Consider the following 12,256-nt stretch of genomic DNA (forward strand, 5'->3'; position numbering starts at 1 on the left):
TTTGGTAGTGGCTTCCTGTTACACAAAATTACACAAAAAGGGACGCCACGAATTGGCAAAAATTTAGCGATTGTTGGAAGCAACAATCGGAGCAGATGGAAGGACACGCGCAGGGTGATGTAAATTTAATTCTCCACGTTCATCATTTTCAGAGCCAGCCACAGTTGGCGTTGTTCCGATCGATCGGCGGATCACCGCTGTATTTTATTGTGCCCCATGGCACCGAGGCCAGCCAGAGCGCCACCGGATGTGATGGATGTGATTCAGATTAACTGGCGACTCCCGTCGCTGTCGCCGTCAGACCACAGACTCCGAGACGGATCGATTTTATGGCTGCACCGGTCCCGGGCCCGTGATCCGGAACCAGCATCGCGTGTGTGTGTGGGTTTGTTGGCCCGTGGAAGAGCAAGTACAGGGGATGCAATTGAGTGACGAGTTTTGAAATGGCCATCGATTTCCGTCGAGCACGTCTGGTGCGTGTCCGGAATCGGCAATAGAATCAGGGAATGACGAGAGAGAGAGAGAGAGAGAGAGAGAGTCTGATACATGCGACTCTGTATGTGTGCCTGTGTTATGAATATGAAAATATTGGTTCCCATGTGGGCCACGCAACCTGTTCCCGATCCGGGAGGGCAATCCCCCCGAGGTCCGAATCGGTTTTCGATGAACAAATTTAATATTTCCTCCCCAAAATGTGCACCACGCCGTGTCCTTTTCACCTGTGTTACCGGGGTCCCGGGGTGGTTCTAAACCTGTTCGCCCCGGGCCAAACCGGGTCGCGGCACCGTGTCCATGAACCGCTGGCGCAAACAACCCCACTGGCCCCACAGCAATCATCGATCCGATCCGGGATGGTCCGCGGTAACAACAGGTTTAAATTTACGTGTGTCCGTCCCCCGGTCTGCCCCCTGTGTGTGTGTGTGTGAGAGACGCGTTGCCTCTGGACTTGTGCCCCCAAAAAGCCCCGTGCTCCTCTCGGTGCTGTCCGTTTCAATATGCGCGTAATTGATTTGATTAAATAAAGTGAATGTTCATTAAAGGTCGGCTGTAGGCCGGTAGCTAAGGCTGCCGAAACCTGGGGGGACTTCTGCCTGGGGCTGGGTGTGTGGCGGTTCCGGAGACCACCTTCCATTGCTTCATCCAACCGGAACTGCCGCAAGCGTCACATTCCCTTGGGTCGTCATCCGCTCTGGCAGAGACAACAGCTCCAAGCCACTCCACGCAAACTCTCAGATTCTGTGCGCCTTAGGTTCCGCTTCTGAGAGTTCTGCGTCGCGGTGACCGTGGCAGATTATCGTTTAGACAAATTCCGGACGAACTCCGGTGCGTGCGATGAACATGCGCTTTTACGGGCGACTAATCCTGTTCAAGGATTCCGCGAAGATTCGGTATTGTTTTACAGATTCGAGCAATGATCCTATAATCTGTCATGTCTTTGCTTTAATAAAGCTAAAATATCCCGTAAATCAGTCATATTGGATGTGGATTAATTTTTTTCAACCTATCTAAGCTTGGTCACTTTTGAAACGTTGCTCAGGGAATTTGTCAACACAACGGTGCTTAGAAACATGTTGAAAAGGACATTGTATTGTTGGCATTTGATAGCCTCGCCATGCCTACAGCATAATGGCCCTCAAGGACGAAATGGAAACGGCCAAAGAAAGTGTCCGTCCGCCAAAAAGGAGATCCGCCGGTGGCGCGTCGACCAGATAATGATTGGATTGACAACGAAACGGTGGCAAATTGGGTCGTTTGCGTTCGCTTTTGGGAGTTGTAGCAGCTTTACCGGAGGCGGATTATCATTATTAAAAACGAAATCCCTTTTCTTTGAATGGCGCGAATCAATTATCGTCACCGACGGCCACGACGACGACGACGGCGATCAACTGTTGAGTGGATTATTTTTCAACGCAATGTCTGCTCCTTTCGCGTCTCCTTTCGGTTTCGGTCCGGGTGCCCTTCGACGGTGTGCAAAACCCCTCCGAAGATACTTTTTTCCGCTTGCCTGTCGGGGCAGCTGTCAATCGAAAGGACCCAGGCTCCCCCCGGGGAACTACTGCGGCGGGTAACCAGCGCACACAACAGGGTTCCCGGCGGCTGCGGGAGTTCTCAATGGCAGTCTAATCATTCTACTGCCGGCTTCCTCCGGGGTGAGGTCGCTGATTGACGTTCAGGTTCAGACGGCGCGCGCTTTGCATAAAGGATACGGCAGAAATGATATCGATGAAACTACCGACCAGGGCGCACAGCATGGGACGATCGGAGCAACTCGTGGGCGAAAGGTGTTGCTCCTGGTGCCGCGTTGTGATGGTTTAAATTGCTTCTGGCGTTACTGGCCAGGAAGTACTTTGTGTGAGACGCTTCCTTCCATACTATTCATGCCTTTGGCTGGGTGCCCGATTATTACATGGCCTGTTCGCATGCGCGATCTTTTATGGAGTTCGATTTTCTCTTCAAAACCCCAGATGGGAAACAATATTTTAAATATTCTTAAAGATTCCGTTCCACATCAGAACATAACATGAATTGATGACTCAATATGTATCCTCTCCATAGCCACAGTGTTCTGTGTCTTAATCGCTTTAACCAGAACATTAGCTCATCTGCTTTGACCCCTCGGAATGGCAAAAGAAAGCTTAAAAAAATGACAACAAAATTGCATTAACCCGGAGCGCTGCGCAGTGAATGTAAACAACATCCGGTAGTGGCCGGGTAAAATGGGTAGCCGCTGGATGCTGCTACCGCCGCGAGTGGGCCACTTTCGCGATTCCGTGTTTGTGTTTGCTAACCGACGACGCCTCCGTCGCCATCGCCACCGTCGCAGCTTAAAGATAGCGCCAAGGCATCTCTAACTAGCTCTCGGGTACTTAGAAGAAATAATTTAATTACCATCAGCTCGGCGCACCCGTGTCCTAGTTGGGGAACCCTTTCACTCTTCTCCGGATCGCAATCCGTGACTAAACATTCGCCAAATGGGCATCGTCGTCAGCAGAGTGGAGACTCGCTCCGAGGAAGCTCTGTAGAATTAACATCTCGCAGTCGTAAGAACGTTGAGAGGCCGGCTGTCGGGTCTCTCTGGATAAGGCAGCTATGGGGAATAAAAATCGTAGAATTATACCAACCAGAAGAGAGCGCCGCAGAGGCCGGCCTTGTAGAGCTTGGAATGCCTTTGAAACTAATTTTGTTTGCTCGCCCGGATAAGACGGAATGTTTGAGGGGACCGTTTAGTTGCTTGGTAAAATCTTAAATTTCCCCTTCAACGGTGTTATCTTTCGATAAGATACTCAAATATCCCAATCCAGCTCTGAAAATTTAGTACAAGCAGAACGATGTTGGAAACGTGATTCGATTTAGAACCTAGTCTAGCAAAAAAAAACCAATCCCAATTTGTCACTAGGGGCTTCTGAGGCAATAATCAGATTAATTCACACGAATTTACCCAAACGCTACCCGCTGATGCAGTGTGTGTGGCCAAACGAACGATTTAAATCCCAAGCCCTCTCATGCGAAACAATCCGCTCCACAGCGGCGGGTGCGCTGTGGTTTGTAGTTTCTAATCAAATCGGAATTAGCACACGACGCGAGCCACCGATTAGATTGCGAATTAGTTGTCAGCTGAGTTGCTTTGCGTAACCGCCGATGGTATGGTAACCGACCGGTGGCTGCAACCGTGTATTGCGTCGCATCAAACACGTCCGGGCCCTGTTTCCGGGCATATGGAGCGGCACATATTTACATTTTCTTCGGATCTGATCCCATAAATTTCCTCCACCGAACGCGATTGGGGATCGGAAGGAAATGTTATTTTCTCGTATGCAATTCCAGTTAGCGTGAGGTTCAGTGCGCACGCCGTCGTGATTCAATTCCACCAATTCCGATTGCTGCCGACGTCGAACGTCAATTTCAATTTCATCGTTCCAGAAAATGTTTCTATCGAGCTGCTGCGGATGGTCTGTTGTCGTCCAACGCTCCGACGTGGCTTTAGCTTTAGTGGCAAATATCGATACTCGTCGTAGAAGTAGGAAAATCGTTCTTCAAAGGAAGACGTGTGCTACTCATTTCAAAGTATGACCGTTCCAGACACACACAGAAATGCACCTTCCTTTTCACCTCCAATGGGAACTTTCTCGCTTTCTTGGCCGTGGCGCAGCAGAATGTTTGGGACCGTTTCGTGCAGGTACGTGTCTTTCCAGTGCACTTAATCGCCAGTGGAAGAAGGTATGCGCTTTAGAGTCTTCTAGAAAACACAAATTGTGAGACGGAAACTCAAGCAGCTCTCAACTTTCACACGTTGTCACAGGATCCGTCCGACAATGACCGATCCGTTTCGGTTGAAAAGAGTAACAAAATCGTTCCATCGACGTCACGCATCACTGGTACCTCCGATGAAAGCGATATTGACAGTTAGTCTCGGTGTGACGTGTGTGGCCGATTCCATCTTATTTATCTGATCACAAATTGTAAAAATTCCCCTCGAACTACGCAGCATTTTGGCGCCCCGATAAACGGTGCCGGATATTATACAGATCGGGCGACGGTGGACAAATAGTGAGTCGCTCCGCAAAAAAATGCGCCGGCGGCAATTCCGCGTGACGTCAATAGAGCCAAACTACAATCAGCGACCCTGTTTTGTGTGCGTTCCTCCCCACACGGCCTCGTCGCCCGAGGCGAAGCACGTCTGGAGATAGACGGCAGATGCACGTTGCTTCTTATGTTAATGTTCTGGAGCAGATGCGCTGCTTTGGCTGGAGCTGGAGCTCGGCACCCGGCGTATGTGTCCCCCCGTCGTCGAAGCGCCTTTACGTCGCTAACAAACATTTGCTTTCGATTAGAAATCCTAACAAAAGTTTATTGTTGTACTGTGTTTGCCGAAGACTGCGGAAGTTTGCCTTTTTTCGGGGTACCTTTTTTGCGCACCAATCTGTTGTTGAGTTCCGCGCCGCATCTCTGCTCTATTTGCGAGGATCGGCAAATGTTTGCGACGTTCTGTATTGGTGTATCTATTTTGTGAAAACGATGCTCATAAAAGTGTACTTTTCATGCAACCAGAGCCCGGCCACTTTGCGTTTGCATGAACGAAACATGAAAAGCGACCCGACAACATTTTGCCACCCAGTAATGTGGCCCTCGAGAGAGAGAGAGTGTGTTGAAAGAAATTGGAATTAGTAGGAATTTGAAAAGAAATTTCCTTTCCCAGAAGCTCGAGCCTGTGTGCTCGGACATCGTTCAGCGCAGATGAAAGGTTAATGAGGTTAACCACCACCACCATCTCCGGGTCTTTTGAAACAACGCCTCGTCGTTGGCAAGTTGATGAGTTTTTCGCTAAACCCCGGTAGACCCCGGTTTGTGGGTCGGCTTTCGTTCTTGAAAAGACAAAGTTATGAATTAAATATAATGACACAATCTCGTAGAGCTTCGCGCAGTGCTCGTGTTCCGTTCAACCAGAGCAGGTATTAATGCCCCGGCTTTTTTATTAATAAACTCAAGTGCTCAAGACGGCGCTCCCAACACCAAGACACCAAGTTGCAATCTTCTCTCCAGACTGCCGACGTATTCCAATGATTGCGAATGCAATAACGCTTGGTTGCGCACTCCCCAGTACGGCCATTGTGATCACGCGGCCATCAGACGGAGTACTTTCGCAGTTCGGTGCAGTTTGGCAGATCGTTCAAAATTATCCACGGCGCGCGGCATTTGATTCTCATTCCTTCCATGGTCACATGCAATATAGGCACATGACGCATACGTATGTGTTGCTCACGGTTCCGGGGTGCTGATGGTTGGTGGTACGTCACACTGGGGCTTATGTCATCTCTACCGCCCCAGTCGTGGTTTTAGCGCGTGAATTCCAATGCTTCGTCAGCGCCGTTGTCGCATGGCCCTCTCCTTTGTGTTGTGGGGCCGTGAGTCGTCGCGTGGTACTGCGAACCGGGATTTGAGTAAGCATAGTTCTGTTTTGTGTGCGCGCGCCCTGATTCTTGGATCCATTTTCGACTTTGCGAGAAGATTGCAGAAGAGAGGGTTATGCCCTCCAACTTCAGAGTTGTTGCTTGGGTATGATTCACAAGCTACATTTAGATCCCGTTACGGCGAATTACAAAGTACCGGAGCGAGAGAGAGAACTTCATCTTCTGGTAGTTCCGTGTGCTGTCGTCACGTACGAGAAGAATCTTTGGATCTTATCTTAAGTTCAATTGTAGGCAATTTAGTTCTACAATTAACGGGCTGATTTTTGACACAGACACAGACTCGGATTCTGTTATCGGTCCAGCACGACTGATGATGCTTTGTAGGTCCACGTGATGATTCTCTAGAACAGGTATTTGACGGTTCCTAGCTCATCTGACCCTGGTTTGCGCGAAAAACCGTTGCAAATATTTTTGCAAGGAGATCCGGTGCAGTACGGAATCGAATTCGAGGCATTGCACCTTCGGACCTCTTGAGTTAGATATCTGTCGCACCAACCGCGGTTACGGTTTCTGTGCGATCGGGCGTCGGATGAGCCTCAGCGAACCGGAAATGATACGAAAACCAGCAACACAATCTGATGGACAGTCTTGAGGTCGTGGAGACGACGGCTCTGGGAGAAGCGGACAGGACATCACTGTCACTAAGGGCCATTATTTTATTACTCCACCTAAAGTGCCTCTTAATAGGATTCCATCTGATTAGGCCAATTCTCTCCCATCGATTCGGAAGAATTGACGCTAAATCAACAAAATCGAAGACCCCGCAGTCCGAACCGATCTAGATTCTGTGAAGCGCAGCTGTTATTTGCCGTATTTGTTTAGATTCCTGACCCACGATAATCAACTTTCCCGCGCCACCAAGGGAAGGGTCCTTACGGTCGTAACGCAATAACAGAAGGTCAAATTGATGGGGCAGATTAAAAGGCTATTTTCTTTGGTCTGCGCGTGGTCCGAGTACGTGGGCAAAAAAGGGTTCAACTCTCGATCCAGGAGCACCTTGGTTTGGTCTTGGATTGTGGAGTTCAAAGTGTGGCTCGGTTGCACACTTCTCAGCCGGTCGCAAATATTTTGTCTATTTGCGCACGAGAAACGGTAAATGTTGGCCCAGTATCGATCGGAGTCAATCGAACATGAAGATGTTTCCGGGAGCTTATGTTTGCGCGGTTTCGCTTACTGTTATTCCATCGTGATAAGCCGTCAAGCTGGGCGCGGGTTGAGATGTTACTGATACTACACTCGGGACACTGAAACCCTACCCTCCTGGCCATTATCCATTGGCCTCGCGCAAGGTTTGGGTGGAGATAATTGTATGCTTCGACTCGACGGCGTCATCATCATGATGACAGTGTTCGTTCTGGATTCGACATAGAGCTAGCAATTTAGCGGTAAATGATCAGCCATTTGGTGACCGATGGAAAGTTAAACCCTTACTGCCTTTCCTCCTAAAGTATCACCACCGGCAACGAGTGTAAAAAGTAAAAAACTGAAAACTCATTAAACGCTGAACGGCTTCCCGGTGGTTCAGGTTTCCGAAACCCATCAAATTCCGTGTATACCCTCTCGGCTCCGCCGGTGTGGGGATATATTTTCTGATTTAATCTAAACTTCGCACTAAACCCCTTTCGCTGCCATTGCTCGGTCGGTATCCGGGACAAATTTATGAACCTTATAAAATGCGTGATGAAGTGGCGCTCCATGCAGTCGAGGAACGCGCACGCACGGGCAGCGCTGTGCAAAAAGCAAGGGTGGCCAGAAAAGGGATTCGGATTCTGCTCGCTGCTGCTGCTGCCGGTGGCGGCGGCGACTGCAAATATCCGGTGACCTAGTTTAACTATCTTCCCTCTCGGTCGGCAGCCGCGCTCTGTGGACGTCACCGAAGTCTCCGAGGAGCGCGCAAGGGCGTTGAACTATGCACTCCTCTGATTTATGCTCCGGCTGGAGGGCGGACCGAAAGTAAATGAGGCGCGGTGCGGAGAATCGTTTGCTGCATTTCGGTAGTTTCCGCCACACGTCTTGGCGATAGCGCGCACGCCGAACCGTGATGTCTGCGCCAAGCATCCGGGGCGGGACCGATGCCAAAAGCTGCCGGGGGGCTGCCGGTAGCTCCGAAATGAGTTATATTGGCTCTTAACCGCACGGGGGGCCAAGCCATCTAGATATTTTCAATTATGTTTGCATTCCTTTGTGGCGCCTGGCGTCGAGCGGGTTATGTGCGCCGTGGAACCGTTTTTATGGTTGAAGCCGTTGTGGAGCCTCCAGTCACCAATTTGTTCTCAACTTCGCTTGACGAGCGGATCAGTTCGGATTGTTGTTCGCCAAGCTATTCATGTAACCTATCAGCTTAGTTCCAAACACTGGCAGAGTTGGTGCTCCGAGAGTGCTTCCCAGAATGCCAATGCCAAATGAGTTGGTAACTTTATTCGTTAGTCCAAATGACTGTAGTTCTGTTGCGTAATGCTTTTTGGGATTCACTCCACCCGAACGGCAACGAACGGGCCACGTCACTTCCCTACTGGGAATAACATTAGCACTCGGTTGATAAACTGTATGGCACACGGACTGCCCCACTTTTTGCAGGATAATGGAACGTAAGCTTGGGGTTATGGCAACATTCTTACTCCTGCGAAAAAAGTTTAAGGTGTTGTGCACTTTTAGTTGATTTATGAACGTTTTCCAACCACTCCCGTTGCGGGAATAATCAATATTGGCCCCGCCGGGGATAGATGATTCATCCTCGCAGGACTCCGATAGCTGTTAGTAATGTGGCAAAAGTGCAACAACATCCGGGCCGGGTTTCCGTCTGTGTTTCCTGTTTTCCCGTTCGCACAGTTCGGGTTCTGTTTTTGTACCAAAAGTTTATCTGTTTTTGTTGTTACATTCGATCATTCCTTTCGCCTGCGATTAGTGTTAGAAGTTGGAGTAGGTCCCAGTGTCGAGACTTTCTTTTTCGTTTACGATGTTTGTCATCGTCTCCGTCGCGACAGACGAGATAAGACGGGCTGCGTGGTGCGTCGTGTGAGCGTTTTCATGCTTTTCCGACACCCGTCACCCGTAATCCCGTAGTAAAAGGAGACTATCAACAGCCCATAAAGCATAACTTTCGAGGATATCTTTAATTACGTTCCGGGCAAGATTTACGAGGCGTCGTCTGGTGCCTGTAATCCTTCACGGGCACCGAGACGTGTCCTTATTTTTCCGCTCCAATCAGCCATCAAATCTCCAGACACTGGGCGACACTAACCTTCGTGGTGCGTGTATGTCGTGGCTGTCTCCTCCAGGATTTTATACGTCGTGCACGGAATCACACTGATTAAGTTCTGTTCTGGCCCACTCAATAGGGATGTTAAGTAAATTTCACAAATGGCACAATTACCCAACCTTCAGGGTGCCAGATAAAGGGCATACGACGCGGAAGCTTACTCCGGATCCGTGCATTCCGCCCGTCGTCCAATCCTATTAACTGTCAGGTCGGTTCCAATATCTAACTTTATTTTATCTTTATTAAATTGTTTGCCAAATTCCGCCTCCAGCTCTCTCGGTGGTGGTGGTCGTCGATGGCTTCTGGCTCTGGATGCCCTGGTGACAGATCATAAATATCCATTTCTCCGACGGCGGCGGCGGCGGACATCAAATTAAATCGTGTGCACCGCTTTGGCCCACTTTTTCTGCCGGCGAAACTGCAACGGCGTCTTGGTCGATTTAGCGCGCTTGGTCGCTTGGTTGTAAAATGTAACCTCATCTCGGGTGCACATCTCCGCAGGACACCAACTCGGGGTACGGGTGCCGACGCCGACGAGGGACCCGGTGCCGGTAAGGGCGAATGGACAAAGTTGCCGGACGTTAGATCATTGCCCGCATAAAGATAGCTTTTCTTCCAGTGCCGTCGTCGTCGTTGTCCGACGTGGTTGCGCTGCTGATGAGCTCCTTGTGCCGTGCGTTGTCAGAGGCGAAAAGAAGGATCACGTTGATTCCTCTTCTCTTCCGTTGCCCCGCGGGTTATCTGGGTTATGTGCCGCTTACACGACGACGGTCGGTGATCGCCCAGGGGAGGGATCGTATAAATAAATGCGAGTTAAGGAAAATCCATTCGAAGAAAACGCGTCGGAGCGAGAGCAGCACAATCGAGAACAATCGTCGTGCTCCACCGGCGTTGTTCCGTCGACAGAACGCAGGATTAGGTGGGAAATGCAATGCTTTCGCCGACGACGACAAGGCGCTCTCCACCTTGGGTCGCCGCTCGACCGCACCATCATCATTACCATCCAGCGTGGTCGAGCGTGGAAGGACTTGGTCCTTCGCAGAAGAACACACTTTGTCGGGTGCAAAATTGCAGACTACTGATTTCCTGTTGCGTTACTGATTGCCGGTTCTTCTTCCTGCGTCGAGTGGCGGAAATTTGTTTTTGGTTCGTGGTTTGTCTGAGGTCTGCGTTTTTTATTACGCCCTTCAGTAGTGCGGTGGCTCACTGTCGCCACCAGCCCTTCTCGATGTCTCTCTCTCTCTGTGTGTGCGTGCGTGACCCCGGCCGCGGGACACGTGGCAGCACGCGATTGCTGGTGGGATTTTCAAGCGCCCGACTGGCGCCAAAGCGGAAACTTATACCCACCGGGAAGAGGGATACTGGTCCGCGCGCCACCGCTGCACACCGTGGTGTCCTACTTTGTCCAGGCAGGCAGCAGTGAACGAATTTATCATCATCCGCGTCGAGCGCGCGGTGCATTATGAACGTCCGTCCCCCGTTGTTGTTTGGCAAATATGTATCCTGGCGCGGCACGGGGGAGGGAAAAGGGGGAACCCAGAAACCCGAAGAGGATTGTGTGACCCGTCTACGCAGTTTAAAAGGGATCGCCAGGTCCGTGCACGCGCGCGCGCGGTGAGTTTGAATAAATTAATGTCGTGCAAAATTTGCTAAATTATTCATGAGAGGTCGCTCCTTCCGCGACGGGCACAACGGGGTTCAAGAGAAGTGCGTAGTGCCCGGACAGTTTTCCAATACGTCCTTCTTAAGCACTTTCACGGGTAGGCAGGGATGTCAGTTCCGTAAGCAGGGTTCATTTTTTAGCCACCGCGCGTCTTAGTACCCCTTCTGGGTTTTCATCCTTCTAACGTCTCGTGACACTCGACCTTTAAAAAAGGTGTTCCAGAAGCGAAAAATGCGATCCGTTTTAAATTGTTTGTGTTATGTTGACAAAAAAAGAGTTCTAAATATGTTTTTGTTTCTCTGTTTCTCGTTTTAGATGCTGCCCGCCTGCCTGGCCTAGTCGCGTACTTAGTAACCGAGCCCTCCGGAGACCCAGGACCACCCGTTATGAGCCCGTGAAGCCACGCGGCCCGTGCTCATTAATCACAGGACCGAAATTCGGAGTTCGAAAAAACACGCGGAACATGACGGACGGCCGCGCAGCGCAACAAACAAACAACCCCTTTTAATCAGTGCTCGGCAGGTTAAATGGCTTTTCCCGGTGGCTCCAAAGTGGCCACCAACCGGGGGCCGGAGGTCGGACGGACACCAAATTACACCTCAAATTCATTAACGATCCAACCAAATCCCTCCGACCGGCCACCAATCGGGAGTGAACATTAATTCAATAACGCTGCCACCGGGGGCCACCATGCCCGGGAAATGGATGTTGAAAATTGTGAGCGAACAAAAAGGTGCGCCCACCTGCGGTCCATTGGCCAGGAGGCTTTTCAACAACCCGTGAATGCCGCGCCGGGGTGCGTGATTGAGCGTTCAGAGAAAATTGGTTGCCCCCGGGACGAACCCGGGAAGGCGTTCCGGGGCCTCCATGTTGCCTGCTGATGATACAATCATTTGACTTGCGCCGTGACTAGTTGCGATTGAATTGCTTCCAAGAGCTCCGAAGGCTCTTTTTCTTATTTGCCCTTTTTGTTTCTATAAGATTAAAAATTCATTCATTCCCAAATTGATTTCGGGAAGCGCGAACCGTGCGTGTTATCTCGTGCTGCGCAGCGTTCCGTCTGCGAAAGCAGAAAGAGCGGCCTCGCGTGCTGGCTGCTTCGTGTCCCTGCACGATTCTGCGACAGCACCCTTTCCGGGGCACGCCCCGGTTTATTATCTAAAATGGTGAAAACTTTTAATTAGATTACCAATCAATCGACTGGCGGCGGTGGCGGTGGTCGCGGTCCCCCGGGGGGTTCCTGTTATCGTGGTACTTTAATTTAGGCGAGGAATGTGTTTTGTCATCACGCATCACGCGGCTTCATCAGCTACTAACATCCTGCCCTTTTTTTCAAGTGAAATCGGGTTTTCTATTGAAGCTTAG

The sequence above is a fragment of the Anopheles cruzii genome, chromosome 2, assembly GCF_943734635.1.
Source record: "Anopheles cruzii chromosome 2, idAnoCruzAS_RS32_06, whole genome shotgun sequence".
Lineage (NCBI taxonomy): Eukaryota > Metazoa > Arthropoda > Insecta > Diptera > Culicidae > Anopheles > Anopheles cruzii.